Raw genomic sequence first — 18,890 nt, 5'->3', positions numbered from 1 at the left:
GCAGTCACTTTAATCCAGTTTTAACCTTACATGCATGTTTCTGGGTGCAGAGGAGGACATTGTTCACCCAGGAACACCCACACATGTATGGGGAGAACATATACACTCCATACATAGGCTGCAGCCAGGATTTGAACCTGCAACTTTCCTGCTACAAGGATACAGTGCCCCCATGCAGCCGAAAATGTCAGAACCTCTTTGAACTTCAGGCCAAATCCTTTAATTTCCTCTTCTTGGCTTTATGGCATTTGTTCATTTTGATGAAAATCCAACCAGCGATGATCCAGGACCTGTGCAGATCAGCTGTTCTGTTCCAAAACCAGGATCCAGTCTCTGATGGTCAGAGATGTTCTGAGAATCCTGTCACACACAGAATGGTTCCTCCTGAAGACCAGGGCCCATTCCTCAAATGTTCATAGAAATATTCCTAAATTCGTTCCTATGAACAAATTCTGGAATGTTTGTAAGAACAGTAAAAGTCCTGATCTATGAAACGTGCGGTGGCCTCTCGTACGCACGTTCCTCCGCACTCGTCTGATGATAAATCCCACCTGTGCTACCCAGGTGCTCGTGTCCGTTCTCAGTCATTTACACACAGAAACGCCCTCTTTAACCATATTTGGTCATGCTACGTCCTCCGCTCATGAGAGGATTCCTACGTTCTACCAAGAGAAAAGGAGGAACGTTGTGAGATGGAGACCCTTTCTGCTGAAGTGCAAAAGAACCAAACACGCTAGCTTAGGCGGTCGGGACAGAGGAGAGGTTCCCTCAGGGATAAATAAACACTTTAGTCTGATAAACCGTAGAGTAACGGGTTCTCATTTACATTTAAGGAGTCGTTCTGGATGGACTTAGTTTTATTAGGAAATGCATCAATGACTTGATGCAATTTGCTGGGTTCCTTATATAGGAAACATTTTTTCTGATTGGCTTAATGAACTGACCTGAATTGGAATGTTTATTATGTGAAGTGCCTTGAGATGACTCTTGTCATGATTTGGCGCTATATAAATAAAATTGAATTGAATTGAATTAAATGTCTTAGTGCAGCCTCTGAGCTGTTTCGGGCCCAACCTCAATACTCGCCCTGCGGACTTCAGCAAAGTGCACTAGGAGAAAGTGTGCAGTAGGCTTTGAGTGCGTAGTACACAAGTGTGCAAATAATTGCAGAATTGAGACAGGGTGCATTGCGTCATTGATCGCAACGCATGCTGTGATGCTGATTGCTGTGAAACTTTTTTCAAAAACCTTTAAGAACTTTGAAACAAACAACAAAGCAATTATTTGAAATAAATTCACATTTACTGCTTTGTCTAAAACAGTCAGAGCATCAACTAATTGTCCTAAAATGAACTAATTTCATTAGAAAATACATATTTTCAGAAAAGGAACTTGAGCCTTTTCTCCTGCAGCATTGACTTGTGGGTAATTCCCTTGCCTGAGGTCCGCATTGCTGCGGACTTGGGTGAAGTGCGGATTAAGGGTGCAATGGGGGCATGGTTGATGACGCAATGCTCCCTGTTTCAATTCTGTAATTATCTGCACACTTGTATACTACGCACTCGAAGCCTACTGAGCACATTCTCCTATGCACTTTGCTGAAGACCGCAGGGCACAGTGTGAGTAATGAGATTGGGCCTAGATCACCGGTGATCAGCGCGCAGTGCATGCCCGTTAGATTTATGTCTGACTTGACACCAACTTGCTCTGACGTCATGCCTACGTAGGCAACAATAACCTCGTGAGATCAAGTCGGCCGCAGATTTTGGAGCAAGGCGCTGCACTTGCTCTCCACCGGCTGCTAAACGTAGGGGATGATGGGAAACGCCTGGCTCTCACCTGATCTAAGATCTGATTGGTTCATATTTTGATCCAAACATCCAGTGGTAGAATGCGAAATTTTAGTTGGTCGTATGTATTCTGTAAATCAGTGGTCCTCAATAGGCGGCCCGCGGGCCCCCTCTTTGTGGGTCCTGAACCCCGCTCGTGACTGTTAGATAAACAAGTATGAATGCTAAAGCGATGTCTTCAGCCATCGTCACCCGTGAGCTACACATGGGGAAATCTGTCTGCTTAAACGCAGACTTTCAGCCACTCCCTCTGCTGCGTCCGTCTGCTCTCGTCTGTTTTCCAGGCGAGGCGCTGCTCAACTCAAACAAGGCCAATGTTCATGTTCTACCGAGGCGTGTGTTCTCCGTTTGCTAGCCGTTTAGCTAGCTGAGCGAGGAAACATGGGAGGTGTCTTGTAGCCTAGCCTTGGTAAAAAAAATTACCCAGAATACGCCGAGGTATTTTCAAAAGGACGGTGGATCAGAAGCCGGCAGATACTACGGGGACAAATTTCAAGTTTAAAAGTAATTAAACTAATTTAAAATGTTTTTTTAGACCTAAAGCAGTTATCTATGGTTGGTTAGTTAGCTTAGTAGTTGCAGCTTCGGTGGCTAGCGGGTAGTAACTCACTTATATATTTAATTTAACAACTATATACACAATTTAAAAAGTAAAAGACTCATTATATATTTATATAGAAACTTATACGTATAAAAAATTACGTTATCTCCTGTGTCACGTCACATTATGTGACCGCCGTGGAAGCCACGGTCACGTGATGCAAGTCTACCGTTTTCTTTGATGTAGGAAGGACAGTGTCCTCATAAGCAAGGCGCCTGACCTCACTCATCGCTTCGCAAGGCCAGGCGCCTTGACAGTGAGAAACACCCGTGGTCTGAGGTTTTCTGATGTTTAGGAACATTTCCACACACAGGTGCAACATGGTGACTACCACACAGTGTGTACGTTAGTGCCTACACACAGATCTGTTTGAAAGTTCACAACATGCCCTACAGGTTAGAAGTTGTAAGTCGCTTTGGATAAAAGCGTCTGCTAAGTGAATAAACATAAACATAAGTACGGCTGATACGTGAGGGCCCTGGAAACCAGTCAGGAACCTGAAGGAGGTTCAGGTGTAATGGAGCAGGAAACAGGTCTGAGCTGGACCACAGTTGTGTCCTTGGTGGTCAGAGGGACCAGTAGCACCTGTGCTGGGCAGCCGCACCTCTGTCAGTGAGCCCCAGGGCAGTGGTGGCGACACTGTAGCTCATCACCACCAGGGTGTGAATGAATGAATGATTCCCTGTAGGGTAAAGTGCTTTGGAGTCCTCTGAAAGGTGTGGGTTGGTAATTGTATCATTCTGATGGCCGGGTTCATGCAGGAAAGTCCAGCAGAGATTCTGCAGGACTACCTGGAACACCCATGGGTTAGGTTCTGGCCCAGCCCACTGTGGTTCTGACCAACTCAGACAGTTTTTGGATCAGAACACTGACGACAGGGACTGCTGGAAAGAAGTTCAACCAGCAGAACCAGAATGTCCAGTTGAGTCCGCGGACTGAAACCTGATCCAGCAGGTGAACAGGACTTAGATAGATTCTAATTGTGAGCGGTAACCGGACCAAACCAGACTGGACCAGGCAGTGCTGTTCAGAACCCGTTTCTGTTTAGATGCTTTATTGAACTGAATCATTCAGATTAAACAACCTCAGCACTAACATGAGAGAGAGAGAGAGAGATCGTAATTGGGTGATGTTCCTGGTTTTCCTGTTTCAACATTCCAGGTAAAGAAATATTATATCCTGCTGGTGTAATGGGGTGTGGGCCAGAACCGGCAGGATGTGGACCCACTAACAGGGGGTTCTCTGGTCCAGTACCAGCTCAGGTGACTTGAGTTTGTGCTGCATCCCACATGTGGGAGTTCTGTTCGAGTTCTGCTGACCCGCCACTTTAATTGGCTCTCCAAAATAACCCACCTGGTCCTAATTTTGGATCCTCCTCGGAACCAGGGCTGGAGCTCCCACGTGCACGTGTGTGTGTGGGCCTTTTACATAAACCTGTGTGTGTGTGTGTGTGTGTGTGTGTGTGTGTGTGTGTGTGTGTGTGTGTGTGTGTGTGTGTGTGTGTGTGTGTGTGTGTGTGTGTGTGTGTGTGCGTGTGTGCGTGTGTGTGTGTGTGTTCTTGTACTTACTATTTTAACCAACAGAGTGAGGACATTTTTGTGGTCCTCACTTTTTTAAAAGCTTCTCAGTAGTTTAACCCTCTGAAGGCAGGCAGGTTAAAACCTACCTGGTTACTCCACATACGTGTTTCATGAGCATTTTTAACTCAGAAGTACCCCTGAAGGACTTAGATGTTCGTCCTTTTATCAAAACTTTTTTTGAGCCTGAGAGGGTTAAGAGGTCTGGTGTGAGTTGGGTTGGGGTTAAGATTAGGATTAGGGTTAGGCACAGAGGAGTCACTAAAAGGAATGGAAGTCAATGGATGGTCCTCACCACGTGTGTGTGTGTGTGTGTGTGTGTGTGTGTGTGTGTGTGTGTGTGTGTGTGTGTGTGTGTGTGCGTGCGTGCGTGCGTGCGTGCGTGCGTGCATGTATGTGTGTGAGTGTGTGTGTGTGTGTGTGCGTGCGTGCGTGCGTGCGTGCGCATGTGTGAGTGTGTGTCTGTGTGTGCGAGTGAGTGTGTGTGTGTGCGAGTGAGAGTGTGTGTGTGTGTGTGTGTGTGTGTGTGTGTGTGTGTGTGTGTGTGTGTGTGTGTGTGTGTGTGCGTGCGTGTATGTGTGTGAGTGTGTGTGTGTGTGTGTGTGTGTGTGTGTGCGTGCGTGTATGTGTGAGTGTGTGTGTGTGTGCGTGCGCATGTGTGAGTGTGTGTGTGTGTGTGTGTGTGTGTGCGTGTGTGTGTGTGCATGTGCGTGTTTGTGCGTGTGTGTGTGTGTGTGTGTGTGTGTGTGTGTGTGTGTGTGTGTGTGTAGACCAGATGTGACATGTTCACACATCAATGTGTTTAATGGTCTGAGTCTGTTTGGGTCATCAGAGGTTCTGTTGGGTTCTGGCAGGAAACCTTTGTTGGTTTTACTCTTTGTTCTCCTGTCTGCTCTCCGAAGGCTGGAATACAAACCAGATCTCCTGTTAGCCGACTGTGTTAAGCTAAAAGTCTGAGTTTTCAGGATTACAAGTGGGGATCTGTTTGCATCTGGCTAGATCACCATGGTAACAGAAAGATTTAACAATCTCCAGGTAGAACCATTCTGTCTATTAGGTCATAACTCTGCCAGATCCTGGAACATTTTAAATAAAGGTCAAACTGAAGCTCCGCCTCCATGCCCAGAACCAGGCAGCTGGCAGCACTTTGACTCTGATCGAATGTTTTATGTGTTTTCAGGCCTGTTGTTGGTCATCACTCACTGTTTTACTGAAGCATGCATTCCTCTCTGGTTGCAAGTGGGAATGCTGATTATCCTCCCAGCAGTTTATTCCCTTCATAGGTGGTCAGGAGGGACTGTCACGCGTGCTGGTGAGTGAAGCGGAGGCAAGGATCCAAACGCGGGTGAAAAGGCAGACAGACAGGCAGGAACGGTTTACAAATGTTTTAATATAAAAACATGCTGGACAACTGAAACAATGAACCGACAAAAGGGCTGGGAGCTTGGGTGATTGGAAAACGAGAGGCAGGTGGGAGCAATTAACAGAGACACGTGACTGAACAGAATGGGGAGACAGGACAGGGTGTGACAGGGACCTCATTTACACAGTTACTAAAACACTCAAGTTGTTTCTGAGAACAAATGTAACTAAAGCAAACACCACAGCAGCTCCTGCTTTATGAATCACATCTGTCCTGGTCAAGTGCTCAGGTGAATTATACCCCTCCTCCTACACACCCACTTTCTGCCATAAACGCTCAATTCAAAGCACTTATGAATACTCCGTATATAAATAGGCCGGCTGATTGGTGGCATTTCATAAGTAACCATGGCAACCAAGATGTCTAGATAAAGTAATTAAACATAGACTGAAACTGAGGTGCATGTGGGTGAGGCAGAGGCACAGGAAAATGTTTTATTGTCTTCCAGCTGTAATTTGTTGTTGCAGCTGTGGAGCGATCACACTAGACATAAAAATAAATAAAAACAAAAACAGGAGTGATGAGATGGAGGCAAAGAGGAGGATTACGGAGATATTCCAGATCTCAGGGCAACGCAATGGGGTTTTAGACAGGAAATGACCATGACGATGTTCATCATGTCAAACATCAGCCTGTCAGCTAATTCAGCAGCTCTACTCCAAGCCCCACCAGGGCAGCCAATCAGGGCATGGGTGGGAGTGGCCAGCACCTGCTTGTTTTCCTCCTGAATCTGCTGAGATGGTTTTATGTGAATAACTATCTTGAACATGTTTTAATAGGTCACTGGAATATTTGATGTTTAGAGAAAAGTTCTAATATGTCTCCTTTAAACGGAAAACTAATAAACATAAAGATCTGAAAGTCCAACTTCCTGCTGAGCTGAGAGCAGGTTGTCATTAGTGACCAATGCACTGAGCCGCTGTGTTGCTGATTTTTGACAATATTGAAACAATTATTTTCTCTCACATCTAGTGGCTGGGTCAAGGAACCATGAGGAACCACGAAGACACATGAGGAACCACAAAGACACATGATGAACCATGAGGACACATGAGGAACCACAAAGACACATGATGAACCATGAGGACACATGAGGAAACATGAAGACACATGAGGAACCATGAAGACACATGAGGATCTACGAAGACACATGAGGAACCACGAAGACACATGATGAACCACGAGGACACATGAGGAACCATGAAGACACATGAGGAACCATGAAGACACATGAGGATCCACGAAGACACATGAGGAACCACGAAGACACATGAGGAACCACGAAGACACACGAGGAACCACGAAGACACATGAGGAGCCACGAAGACACATGAGGAACCACAAAGACACATCATGAACCATGAGGACACATGAGGAACCATGAAGACACATGAGGAACCATGAAGACACATGAGGATCCACGAAGACACATGAGGAACCACAAAGACACATGATGAACCATGAGGACACATGAGAAACCATGAAGACACATGAGGAACCATGAAGACACATGAGGATCTACGAAGACACATGAGGAACCACGAAGACACATGAGGAACCATGAAGACACATGAGGAACCATGAAGACACATGAGGATCCAGGAAGACACGAGGAACCATGAAGACACATGAGGAACCATGAAGACACATGAGGAACCACGAAGACACATGAGGAACCATGAAGACACATGAGGATCTACGAAGACACATGAGGAACCACGAAGACACATGAGGAACCACGAAGACACATGAGGAACCACGAAGACACATGAGGAACCACGAAGACACATGAGGAACCATGAAGACACATGAGGAGCCACGAAGACACATGAGGAACCACAAAGACATATGAGGAACCACAAAGACACATGATGAACCATGAGGACACATGAGGAACCATGAAGACACATGAGGAACCATGAAGACACATGAGGAACCATGAGGTCACGTGAGGAACCACGAAGACACATGAGGAACCATGAGGAACCATGAAGATACATGAGAAACCATGAGGACACATGAGGAACCATGACGTCTCATGAGGAGCCATGAAGACACATGAGGAACCATGAAGACACATGAGGAACCACAAGGACACATGAGGAACCATGAGGACACATGAGGAACCATAAGGACACATGAGGAACCATGAAGACACATGAAGAACCATGAGGACACATGAGGAACCACGAAGACACATGAGGAACCATTAGGAACCATGAGGACACATGAGGAGCCATGAGGACACATGAGAAACCATGAGGACACATGAGGAACCACGAGAACACATGAGGAACTATGAGAACACATGATGAACCATGAAGACACATGAGGAACCATGAGGACACATGAGGAACCACGAAGACACATGAGAAACCATGAGGACACATGAGGAACCACAAAGACACATGAGGAACCATGAAGACACATGAGGAGCCATGAGGACACATGAGGAACCACGAAGACACATGAGAAACCATGAGGACACATGAGGAACCACAAAGACATATGAGGAACCATGAAGACACATGGGGAACCATGAAGACACATGAGAAACCATGAGGACACATGAACCATGATGACACATGAGGAACCATGGGGACACATGAGGAACCATGAAGACACATGAGGAACCGTAAGGACACATGAGGAACCACGAAGACACATGAGGAACCATGAAGAATCATGAGGACACATGAGGAACCACGAAGACACATGAGGAACCATGAGGAACCACAAGACACATGAGGAACCCCCATATCTGTATTAAATGGTACAGTCCTCCTCCTCCTGGCTCAGTGGCAGTGAGTTGTGTTGCAGGCCAGGCTTGAGCTCTCACAGCAGTCAGACAGCAGCAGAGTGCACCAAAGGCTGCAGCAGTTACATGTCTGGGTCCCAGAAAAGGAGAGAAAGGAAGGAGAAAGAGGACAGGGAGAAGAGAGGGTGTCAGTATGTCAGTTTTCCTCAAAGATAGGTGGGTTTAGTTAGTGAGTGGTTCAATTCAACCTGTTTGCTAGCTTTCATATTCACAATGAGAGGAACTATGTTTCAACTAACTGGAGAACGGGTTGTTGTCCTGGTCCCTGCCAGAATCAGCAGCTGATTATGTGTCAGCAGGTGTCTCTTCACAACTCAATGAACCTGAAGAAGGTGAGCAATGTAGCATGTTAGCTAGCATCATGGGGTCTGTGGGGATCACTGTTTGTCTCTTTTCTCCATCAGCACTGTTACAATGGAATAGAAAAGGCTATTTTTGATGATAAACACGCTGTTTTTCCACATAATGATAATTATATTAATCAATCAGTAAAATGTATAGATTGTTTTGGATGCTGGGCAGGTTGAATGGTTGTTATAATTAATGTTACAGATATTACTGTGAAGCACCTTTTGAAGGCACCATACAAATATATATATATATATATATATATATATAGATAGATATATATAGATAGATATATATATAGATATATATATATATATATATAAACCTCTTTTTCTTCTACTAAATACCTTGAAATGAACTATGGGGGGTTTTACTAGGCATAATTTGTTTATGTAGCTTTTAGAACACAAACCAAAAATCACAGCGAAAATTCATCAACAGAGCAAGAAAAGAAACCAAACCTCTTAATAATTGTAATAAATAAACTTAATATAATAACATTAAACACAATAAAATATGAAATCTAGCGTTGATGAAGGAGAACTACAGCTAATATCCTACAAGAGCATGTTCCGCATTTTCCCTGTTGTGCATTAATTTTAAAGACTGTTGTAACTCTGATGGTAGCCCAGACTGTAACACACATCAATGGCCTTATGTACAGAGCCCGGACCCTCCGGATGTCAGGTGTTGGTCAGGACAAAGAGTGGAAGTAAAGGACGAAGGGAGAGAGTGGGCCAGCTCAGATGATGAGGAGTGATATTACTAATTCTGTTGAAGGAAACTGGCTGTTTAATGAGAGACAGCTGGTGAAAATAATGTGTAAATAAGTAAGAATGCTAGTAGATATACATAGTTAAGTCAAGCTGAAACACTAATTTAAACTATACATATATATATTCCTACTTTTTTCTCCCTTCGCGTCTGGGAGGGCGGAGCCCCAGCGCCCCCTATGGATGAGCCGCCAGGGGGCCCAACTTGATATTTTCATGGGGCCCAAAATCTCTGGCAGCCCCCCTGAGGCCCCATGAGGAACCATGGATGTTTTGGGACTTGCTCCTCCTGGTGGTAAGGCGTTTTCTGTTTCCTGTTTTCAGTGTTGCACTACTTGTAGCTGTTTGGTGTTTGGGGCTCGCTAAAACTGATTTAATTTCTCTGTACTAGGATATCTCTGAGTTATTGTAGCACATAAGCATGCTAAAACACACATTTTCTGTTGTTCCACCTAGCTTTTAGGGAACCATTTGGGTTCGCACTCAGTTTATTTGGTGTTGAACAGTTTGCTTGTCCAGTTAGCTTAGCCTCAGCACGGCTATGGCTACTTCTGTCTCTGCTTCTCCGTCTCCTAACTCTTCCTCTCTGTGTCAGATGGTTAGTTACTCCTCTGCCTCCTTTATGGTACATGTAATAAATGTAGCATTTTTGTAGCTTTGGAGGCGAGGGTGTCGGAATTGGAGGCCCGGCTCCGCACTGTTGAAAAGCCCGTAAACAGCCGTAGCTACTTAGCTAGCACGGGACTAATGGGCCATTCCCATCTGTACCGGGTCGGCCCGGGCCGGGTAGCATAGGTTGTTTACATATCTGGGTGGCCTGGTATTTTTCCAGGCCAACCAAGGCTCATTCTCAGCCCTCTTCTGGAGGTGGTCTGCTTCAGGCCGACCAGGGCCAACACGCCCACTGCTGACAGCAAATTCACACCTTCCATTAGAGCAAGCCTCTGATTGGTGGGTAGAATCAGCCCACATGGGCTTAAGACAAGGATGTGTGGAATCAACCGGGCCAGGCTGGGGCCGACTGGGGCTACCCGGCCCGGGCCGACCCAGTACAGATGGGAATGGCCCATAACTAGCTCAGACCCACCCCGTAGCGACCCTCCAGCAGAACCAGAGCAGCCGGGACCTCAGGCCGGCTGGGTGACGGTATGCAGGAAGCATAGAACTCAGCCTGTGGGCCACCACCAACACGTCCACGTTTCTAACTGATTTTCCCCGCTCAGTGACGCACCCACTGACAAGCCGAGACTGATCATTGGCAGCTCCATAGTCAGAAACGTGGCATTAGAGACTCCAGCAACCATAGTTAAATGTTTACCTGGGGCCAGAGCGGGCGACATTAAATCTTACCTGAAACTGCTGGCTAAGGATACGCGTAAATACAGTAAGATTGTTATTCATGCTGGCGGTATCGACACCCGGTTACGCCAATCGGAGGTCACTAAAATTAATGTTGCTTTGGTGTGTAAGTTTGCCAATTTTCTCTGGCCCCCTGCCTGATCGGATCAGTGATGACATGTTTAGCCGCATGATGTCCTTCAACCGCTGGTTGTCTAGGTGGTGTCCTGAAAACAACGTGGGCTACATTGATAATTGGAAAACTTTTTGGGGAAAACCTGGTCTGATGCGAAGAGACGGCATCCATCCCTCTTTGGATGGAGGCATGGAACAGCTCTTCATTCTAGGAACAAGGCCAGTTTTATTAGTTCTCCATGACAACCCAGGGTCCAGACCATCGACATATATACTGGACAATTCATTTCCATAGGCTCCAATAACACGTTTTTGTGCCAAAATAGGAGGTGGCCACCACCGCCATTTTGACCATGTCACAGGTTCCGTCAAGCCCAGACAATTCCACAAAAGGGAAGAGTGGTGGAGCTGAGGGTGTGGCTGTAAGGCTGGGATCAACTGACGACACCCGGTCGAACTAGCTACAAGCTAACCTGAAGCTAACCCAAAGCTAACGCGGAGGTGGGAGCTAAGCTAACGGAGGTAGCAACCTAGCTACAACTGGAGTTAACTGTGCACAACACCAGAGCTTCTGAGTCAGAGATACGCTGGGCTGACCGCTGGGTAAAACCGGGTGGAACACAGAGGTCTCCCGAAAGCTGCTGAAAGCCGGCAGCCCGCGCAGCAGACAGAAGCCGAAATCAGACAGAGATGCGCCGAGCTGCGGGGAGGGGAGAACCACAAGCCGGCCGGCAGCCCGCGCAGCAGACAGAAGCCGCGATCAGACAGATGCGGGGAGGGGAGAAACGGGTGGAAAACATCGGTCTCTCGAGAGCTCCACAAGCCGATAGTCGGAACCCAGCTCCACCAACATGTTATATTTCAACCCATTTTCTAAAGTGCAGCATTATGTTAAATGCACTGGGTTTTACCCTATTACATTTAAATTTCATGATTAAACAGTACATGTTAAAATGTAAGCTCAGCTCGGCAGTGACCTAAAATACATGAATATAATTTTACTTACCGAAAAAACTGAAGTGGAGACTCCTTGGACGCTCTATTAGTGCAATTAATGCCACAGCAAGTCATTTTGTCCAACAATTGCACAAAAAATATACAAAAAAGAATACATAAACACAGAGACTCAAAATCCCGGAACAGTTTCCAAGCCAGACCGAGGCTCTACTGAGGCCTTTCCACGGAGCTAGCTCTGTGGTCACGTGGGTCTGAGGCGGACTTCCTCTTTAGCCATAAAGAACCTTGACAAGCTGGATAAAATCAGTTGCAAGTTACACCTGACCGCAACGGTTCCTTCAGAATAAAAGCTGAACCTCACAACCCCTTCAGGGTCTCGCTGATGCCAATGATAACCTGTCGTGACCTGGAAGCATTCCAAGACTAGTTTGGTCGGCACCGCTGCTTTTCTACCGTCTTCGGTACCAAAGAGGGTCCACGAGGACCTCGGCATTCTGGATCTAACGGAGGCTTCCCCTGGGGTACGTAGACCAACAGATGGCGTTTCATGTGTGTTAAAAATCTACTAAAGTTTAGAGCGAAACATTCACTCCCACTCAGAACTAGCTGATTCTCCGGATCCGCTGGTTCTGAATAACATTCCACACACACACGCCATCATTCATCACGTCTCACTCCACCTTAGTTCATCAGTACACAGAGTGTTAAAGTTAGTCTTGTTTAAATTGTGTAGAAATATATTTCTTAACTATTTTAAACCTGACTCTTGTCACGTTGAGGGGATGGTTAGGACCCAAAATGCAGATTACCCAGACGACCAGAGGCAGGAGTTGATATAAAGTAACAATCCCTTTATTGCAGGATGAACAAAAGTAAATCCAAAATGCAGCAAGCCAAAAATCCAAAAGTCCTGAGGTCCAGGACACCGAAAGCTCACATAGAGCACAAAAGCTGAGAACTAGACTAAAGCTCACTTAGAGCACAAAACCTGGGACAAGACACAAAGCTCACACAGAGCACCAAAAACAACGCTGACAAACAACAATGGACCGACAAGACACTGAGACAAGACAGGGCTTAAATACACTGGGGCATAATGGGAGGCAGATGAGCTGCAGGTGTGTGGGGAGAGGACCAGGTGAAAGCAATACTTAATCAGGGAGGGAACTCAAATTACCTAAGAGTAAAACCTAAAAACAAGAAAAGCAACACATAACTAATATTCTAAAGGGAAGGAAAACTACAAAGACCGGTGGGACAAAACATACTAAAGAGACTAATAAAATGAAAAGCTGAAACTATAAACACTGCAGAGGGGTGACTGGAGAAGACTAAAGGAACACAGGACCTGAGAGCTATATCTGGAGGGCTGAAGACCAGGGGACACATGAGGAACACAAAGAGACACAGACAACTCTCTCTTTCCTTGGCGTTAATACGAAGTGTTGCTTAATCCCTGCAATAAAAAGTTCCGATCTTCTGGTTAAAATAGTCAAATATCCATCAGATTGATATTTCATTTTTCTATGGAATCTCACATTTTATGGTTCATAAGTAGGATGTAAACGACCCATTCTTTACATGAGGTTGTAACACAGACACAGTGGTTGCGTTGTTTCAAGGCCAAACTGTTAAAATAATCAAATTAAAGCCTTGATTAGTTATTCTGATAAAAAGTCCAAACATTAAGTTTAAATCTAACTTTTGTCAGAGATCAAAGTCAGTGATTTTGTTTTTTATCCCTTAAATATCTGCTGTAGAAGATAAAAAACACCATTTCGTTTTTGTTAGTTTTTAAAATTAAGAAGAGAAAAAGGCAAATTATCAAAAAAGTTTGGATTTATTTTTCTATGGGATGTTGATATTAGTGGAAAATGATGTGAAAATAGGTATAAATTCATCTAAAAGAAGTACTGGTACTTTTAGTGTCATTCTTTTGAGGAAATTCAGACATAGCTAAAAAATTGGCTTCAATTTCAGGTTTCCTAATATTAAAGGGGAATTTCAACCAATTTTTCCACTCATGAGCCTCTTTAATCTTTAATCTGATCCACCAAGGGGGTCCCCACAAAATCGCATACATTTTTTATTTAAAAAATAATAATAAAGCACCTTTCTGGTCACTCAAGGACACTGTACAGAATAAAAACACAAATCATTCAATAAAACAAAAGGAGACATAAGTACAACATAAGCAAAACAAACAAACAAAGATAACAAACAAGGCACTCTAAAATTCAAGGTTGATATGTGGTTATGAAGAGGTGAGTTTTGAGTTGTTTTTTGAATTCTGTGAATGAGTTAATGTTCTTGATGTGAGGGGTGGGGGGGGGGGGGTCCAGAGTTTGGGAGCGGTGCAGCTGAAGACTCTACTCCCCATGGTGCTGAGACGGAAGGAGGGCAGGAGATGAATGAAGGAGGAGGACCTGAGGGAACGGGACGAGGTGACGATGTGAACGAGATCTGTGAGGTAGTGAGGGGCGAGGTTATGGATGGCCTTGAAGGTGAGAAGGAGAATCTTGAAGTCAATCCTGGTGTGCACTGCTAGCCAATGGATCTGTTTGAGGATGGGGGTGATGTAATGACAGATGGGAGTTTTAGTGATGATACGTGCTGCTGCATTCTGAACCAACTGGAGCTTACGGAGGCCTGAGAGAAGAGAGTTGCAGTAATCGATACGTGATGTAACCAGACTGTGGACGAGGATAGAAGCAGAGTGGACATCAAGGGAGGGGCGAAGACGATTAATGTTACGAAGGTGGAAATAAGCTGACCGTGTGATGCTATTGATATGAGATTGGAAAGATAGTGTGCTGTCGAGGATGACACCCAGACTCTTGACCTGGGGACAGGGGGAACTGAGGTGTTATCAATGATGAGAGAGAAACTGTCAAACTTTAACAGGGCGTTCTTGGTACCAGCCAAAAGAAGTTCTGTTTTGTCTGTTGAACTGAACCAGGATTTTATTTCTTGAAGGCAGGTGATGAGGGAGGAGGGAGGAAGTGCAGAATTTGCCTTACTGGATAGATAGAGCTGGGTGTCATCCGCAAAGCGGTGAAAATTATATTGATTATGCGGAAAATATTGCCATGGGGAAGGATGTATATAATGAAAAGGAGGGGCCCCGGGACAGAGCCCTGAGGCACACCAGAAGAGACAGGAGAGGACTGTGAGCGGGAGGATTTGAGAGTGATGAACTGAGTGCAACCCTGAAAAGTAAGACTGGAATCGATTTGTGGGAATTCAGCACATAGAAGCACCTCGTGGTTTTTATCTTGAGAGGCGCTGTACAAACGATGATTTCTTCTTCTACTACATGTTTGTGCTGAGATGGTGACTACTGACCCAGACTCTGACCTGGACCAGGTTCTGCTACAGTGTTAGCAGAACCTGTAAAACATACAGATTGTGATGTTTAAAACTGTAATTTGATCATTGAAAACAGTGTTTTTGTTTTCTTTCATGAATGTAAAAATGAAATTGTGTTCAAATGTAGAACATGTTGACATTTATCTTGCCTGACCGAGCAGATCTCTGGGTGCTCAGCACCCCTAAACCTCTGATGCTAGAATTGCCTCTGTGAGGAACCATGAAGCTTCTGAGGAGCAGGTTCTTGTCTGTGTCTGATGGGGCCAAAGCTTCCCTGAAGGCATCAGCCTGTTTGTGTACTAGATAACATCCTGCACCCTCATTTATCAGCGTGTTTACGCACAGACAACTGAAAGGAAAGGCAGCTTTGTTTAACGTGCTTTCCAGCAGCAAAAACATTAAAACCAACATGAAACAGCAGATTTTAAAATCAAAGTTAAAAACACACTCATAAAATTAGCTGTAGGAATGAAAGTAAAAAGACAAGCAGTTACAGTGCTGTGTCAGAAACATCCCTCACTGGAGCTTCACATTCAGTTGTTTCATGAACCTCCCTGAAGCACAGGATGTTGTCTCCCTCTAGCGGCAGAACCCGAGCCGAACCAAACCCGCTGTCCTCTCAGGAGTTTGTCTATCCTAAAAATAAAAGCCATCTATGTCCGGATCCAGCTCTGATCACGTGGGTTCTGGAGTTTCTTTGTTCTCTGAAAAGGACCAACGATGCTGTGGGAATTATTTCAGTTCATCTAGTTTTACTAATTATTACCAGTGATTGCAAACTAAATACCAAATGTGTCCTCCACATTCCCATCAGACCTTCAGGGAATGCTCTGGAAAGCAGGAGGAATCAAACAGATGTTAGCCTGAATGTTTTCTGTTTCTCCTCTGAAGGATCGGAGACCTTCATCAGGACAGAGCAAAAGAAAACCCGTTTACAGTGGGCTCAGCAGAACCGGTCCTATCTGCACTGGACTGGGAGATGAGAGTGAAACTGTAGTTTGGTTCTGGTCCATCCCAACATTTCCACAGTCAGAGGTGATCAAGCTGGAGCCTGGAGGTCAGGACGTCTACAGGATGTCACCAGCAGGCCCATCTGGCTCCACCTGAATGTCTCAGAACAAAAGAAGTTACAAAATAAACAAATACAAGTTACAAATACCTGACACAAAACAGTCTCTTAAATATAATCTGCCCCAGTCAAACCAGCAGTTATGTCATAATGAATAAAAAACAAACAACAACAAAACAAATGAAGATTATTACTTATTGTTTTTAACATTATAACTGATTTAGCTTCTTTCACTCCTGACTCCATTAACCGATTCCACAAACAAAAGCACAGCGCTCCATCCATTGCAGATCTTATGATCAGTATGTGTTTGATTTAACAAGTTAATCATTATCTACACTCATACGCATCTTCATAAGATACAGGAAGGTGTGCCTTTCTGAGGAATGTTTTAGTAAAGCCTTCCAGACATGGCACATTCTGATTTGCCAGAATACACCAGAAATCATAACAAAGTAGTTTAATAAAACAGGAATTACTTCCCGAGTAATTCAGTTTCTAGCGGAGCTCCAAACCGGCCAATTCGGAACAAGCAACCTTGAGACATCTCTTTTGACATACAGTCAACCTGTTTGCACGCTGCAAGCTGACACAGCCAGACTGCTCCCTAAGAGCCACGTCCACTTTGGACGCAGACAAGCATTCCAGCTACTGTTGTGGCCTGGAGACATCTCAAGACTGGACGGGTTGTATCGGAGTTTAATCTATGAAATCCCGGTGCCGTGAGGTCCACCCAACTTCTGACAGTCCGGATCTGCTGGGGGTGTCCGCCAGGGTTTGTAGACACAACAGATTGCGTCTGATGCTGTTTTATTAATAATCAGCTCTCTAGTTTATAGCAGACAACAAATTCCTTTACACCCAGATTTCACAATTTCTTTCAGATACAAAGATTCTGATAAACATCTAACTTACATCACACCACCTACACATCACACTCCTCACTGCATGTCCACTCTATCACATCTCATTATTCATATCTAGTCATGTATAATCATCTTTTTAACTATATACCTGACTCTGTCTGAATTAATACGAAGTGTGTTTATGATCCCTGAACAAGTAAAAGTAACTAGAATCTTCTGATTAAACATTCAAAGATCAGATTGATATTTCATATTTAAATGGAATCATCACATCTTAATGGTCATAATTTGCAGTCGTCACGCTATAAAGTGTGACGCTACAGACCTTTTCTCTTTTCTTTCATCCTTTTTAAGACTTTCAACATCCAAAATCTATCCATCCAGTATACAGTTAACTATTACATTCTTTCTGCTAAAGTTTTAGCTGGTTTAACAGTTCAGCTTTCCAGTTTTTATTTAAGTTCAGATGTTTATGTTCATGTTTTTTGCACTTTTGAATTCCCCAATCAACAGTTTTCTTTTTTTTTTAAGATCTATCACCATTTTATCTCTTTTCCAACCAAGGCTTTCCAGCAGATTTTAACATAGACTTTTAGTTTCATCATCAAGCATTCAAACAGCATTTCTACAAGAAATGCAATTTATCTAGTTGCTAATTTTATTCCGTAAATCACTCTATCACCTTCTCAGTGGCCTAGTGGTACAGCGTCCGCCCTGGGACTGGGAGATCAGGGTTTGAATCCTAGTCAGGTCGATCCAAAGACTTTAATAATGGAGCCCAATGCCTCCCTGCTTGACACACAGCCTTAAGGGGTTGGATTGGGGGGTTAAACCACCTAATCATTCCCGAGCATGGCCACAGCTGCAGCTCGCCACTCCCCATGGGGATGGGTCAAATGCGGGGATTCGTTTCACCAGGGTGTGATGAATTAACGGGACTTTAACTTTATAGTATTCTTTTTTATGTCTTTGTATCTGTTTGTATTTATTTTATACCTGTTTTCAGCTTTTCTGTCGTTTTTAACTTTAGAAAGCTTCTACACAACCACCTACTAGTTCCCGAATTCAGCCACAGCTGCAGCTCACCACTCATCACGGGGATGATCCGATGCGGAGATGTTATTTCACCAGTGTGTGATGAGGACATTTTGTAGTCCTCTAGTCCTCCATGGCTTGCTAAAAGCTTCCTTCTTGGTCTGACTCCTAAGTTATAGTCTTTTTCATACAAGTTAGAAAACAAACTGTTATTACTGGGCCAGCCAAACACCTTTATCAGTGAACGAATCCACACACAAACCAGGGGCTCGATAAACACAACCGATTAGAATAGTTTTTTCACTAATGATTTGTGTTTTATTTCCTTACAAAGACACACAGCTTCATGTTTTTCGGATTAATTTGATTTTTAAAGGAGATGATTTTAGTTTAGAAGACCTCCAGTCTCATGCCAACTGCTGTTTTATAGACAGCGCCCCCTAAAGGATGGATGTTAAACTACAACCAGCACCTACAGACACCTCAACAGTTAGAAATGTCACATTTTGTTACAAGTTACAAATGTTGAAGTCTCATTTTTATTATGGCAACATAAAAACTGTTGAACTGCTCTTGACTCAAGAAGCTTCATAGATGAATGGTTCTGATGAAGCCTAAAGGTTTATTCTACCCTGATAAGAAACAGCTGCAAGGCTGATTACACCAAACTACGGAATAGTTGATCAATGTCTGGTTTCTTCTCAATGAAATAAGGAATTTTCTACTAAGAC

The sequence above is a fragment of the Nothobranchius furzeri genome, chromosome 4 (assembly GCF_043380555.1).
Source record: "Nothobranchius furzeri strain GRZ-AD chromosome 4, NfurGRZ-RIMD1, whole genome shotgun sequence".
Lineage (NCBI taxonomy): Eukaryota > Metazoa > Chordata > Actinopteri > Cyprinodontiformes > Nothobranchiidae > Nothobranchius > Nothobranchius furzeri.
This window is presented reverse-complemented; position numbering follows the sequence as displayed.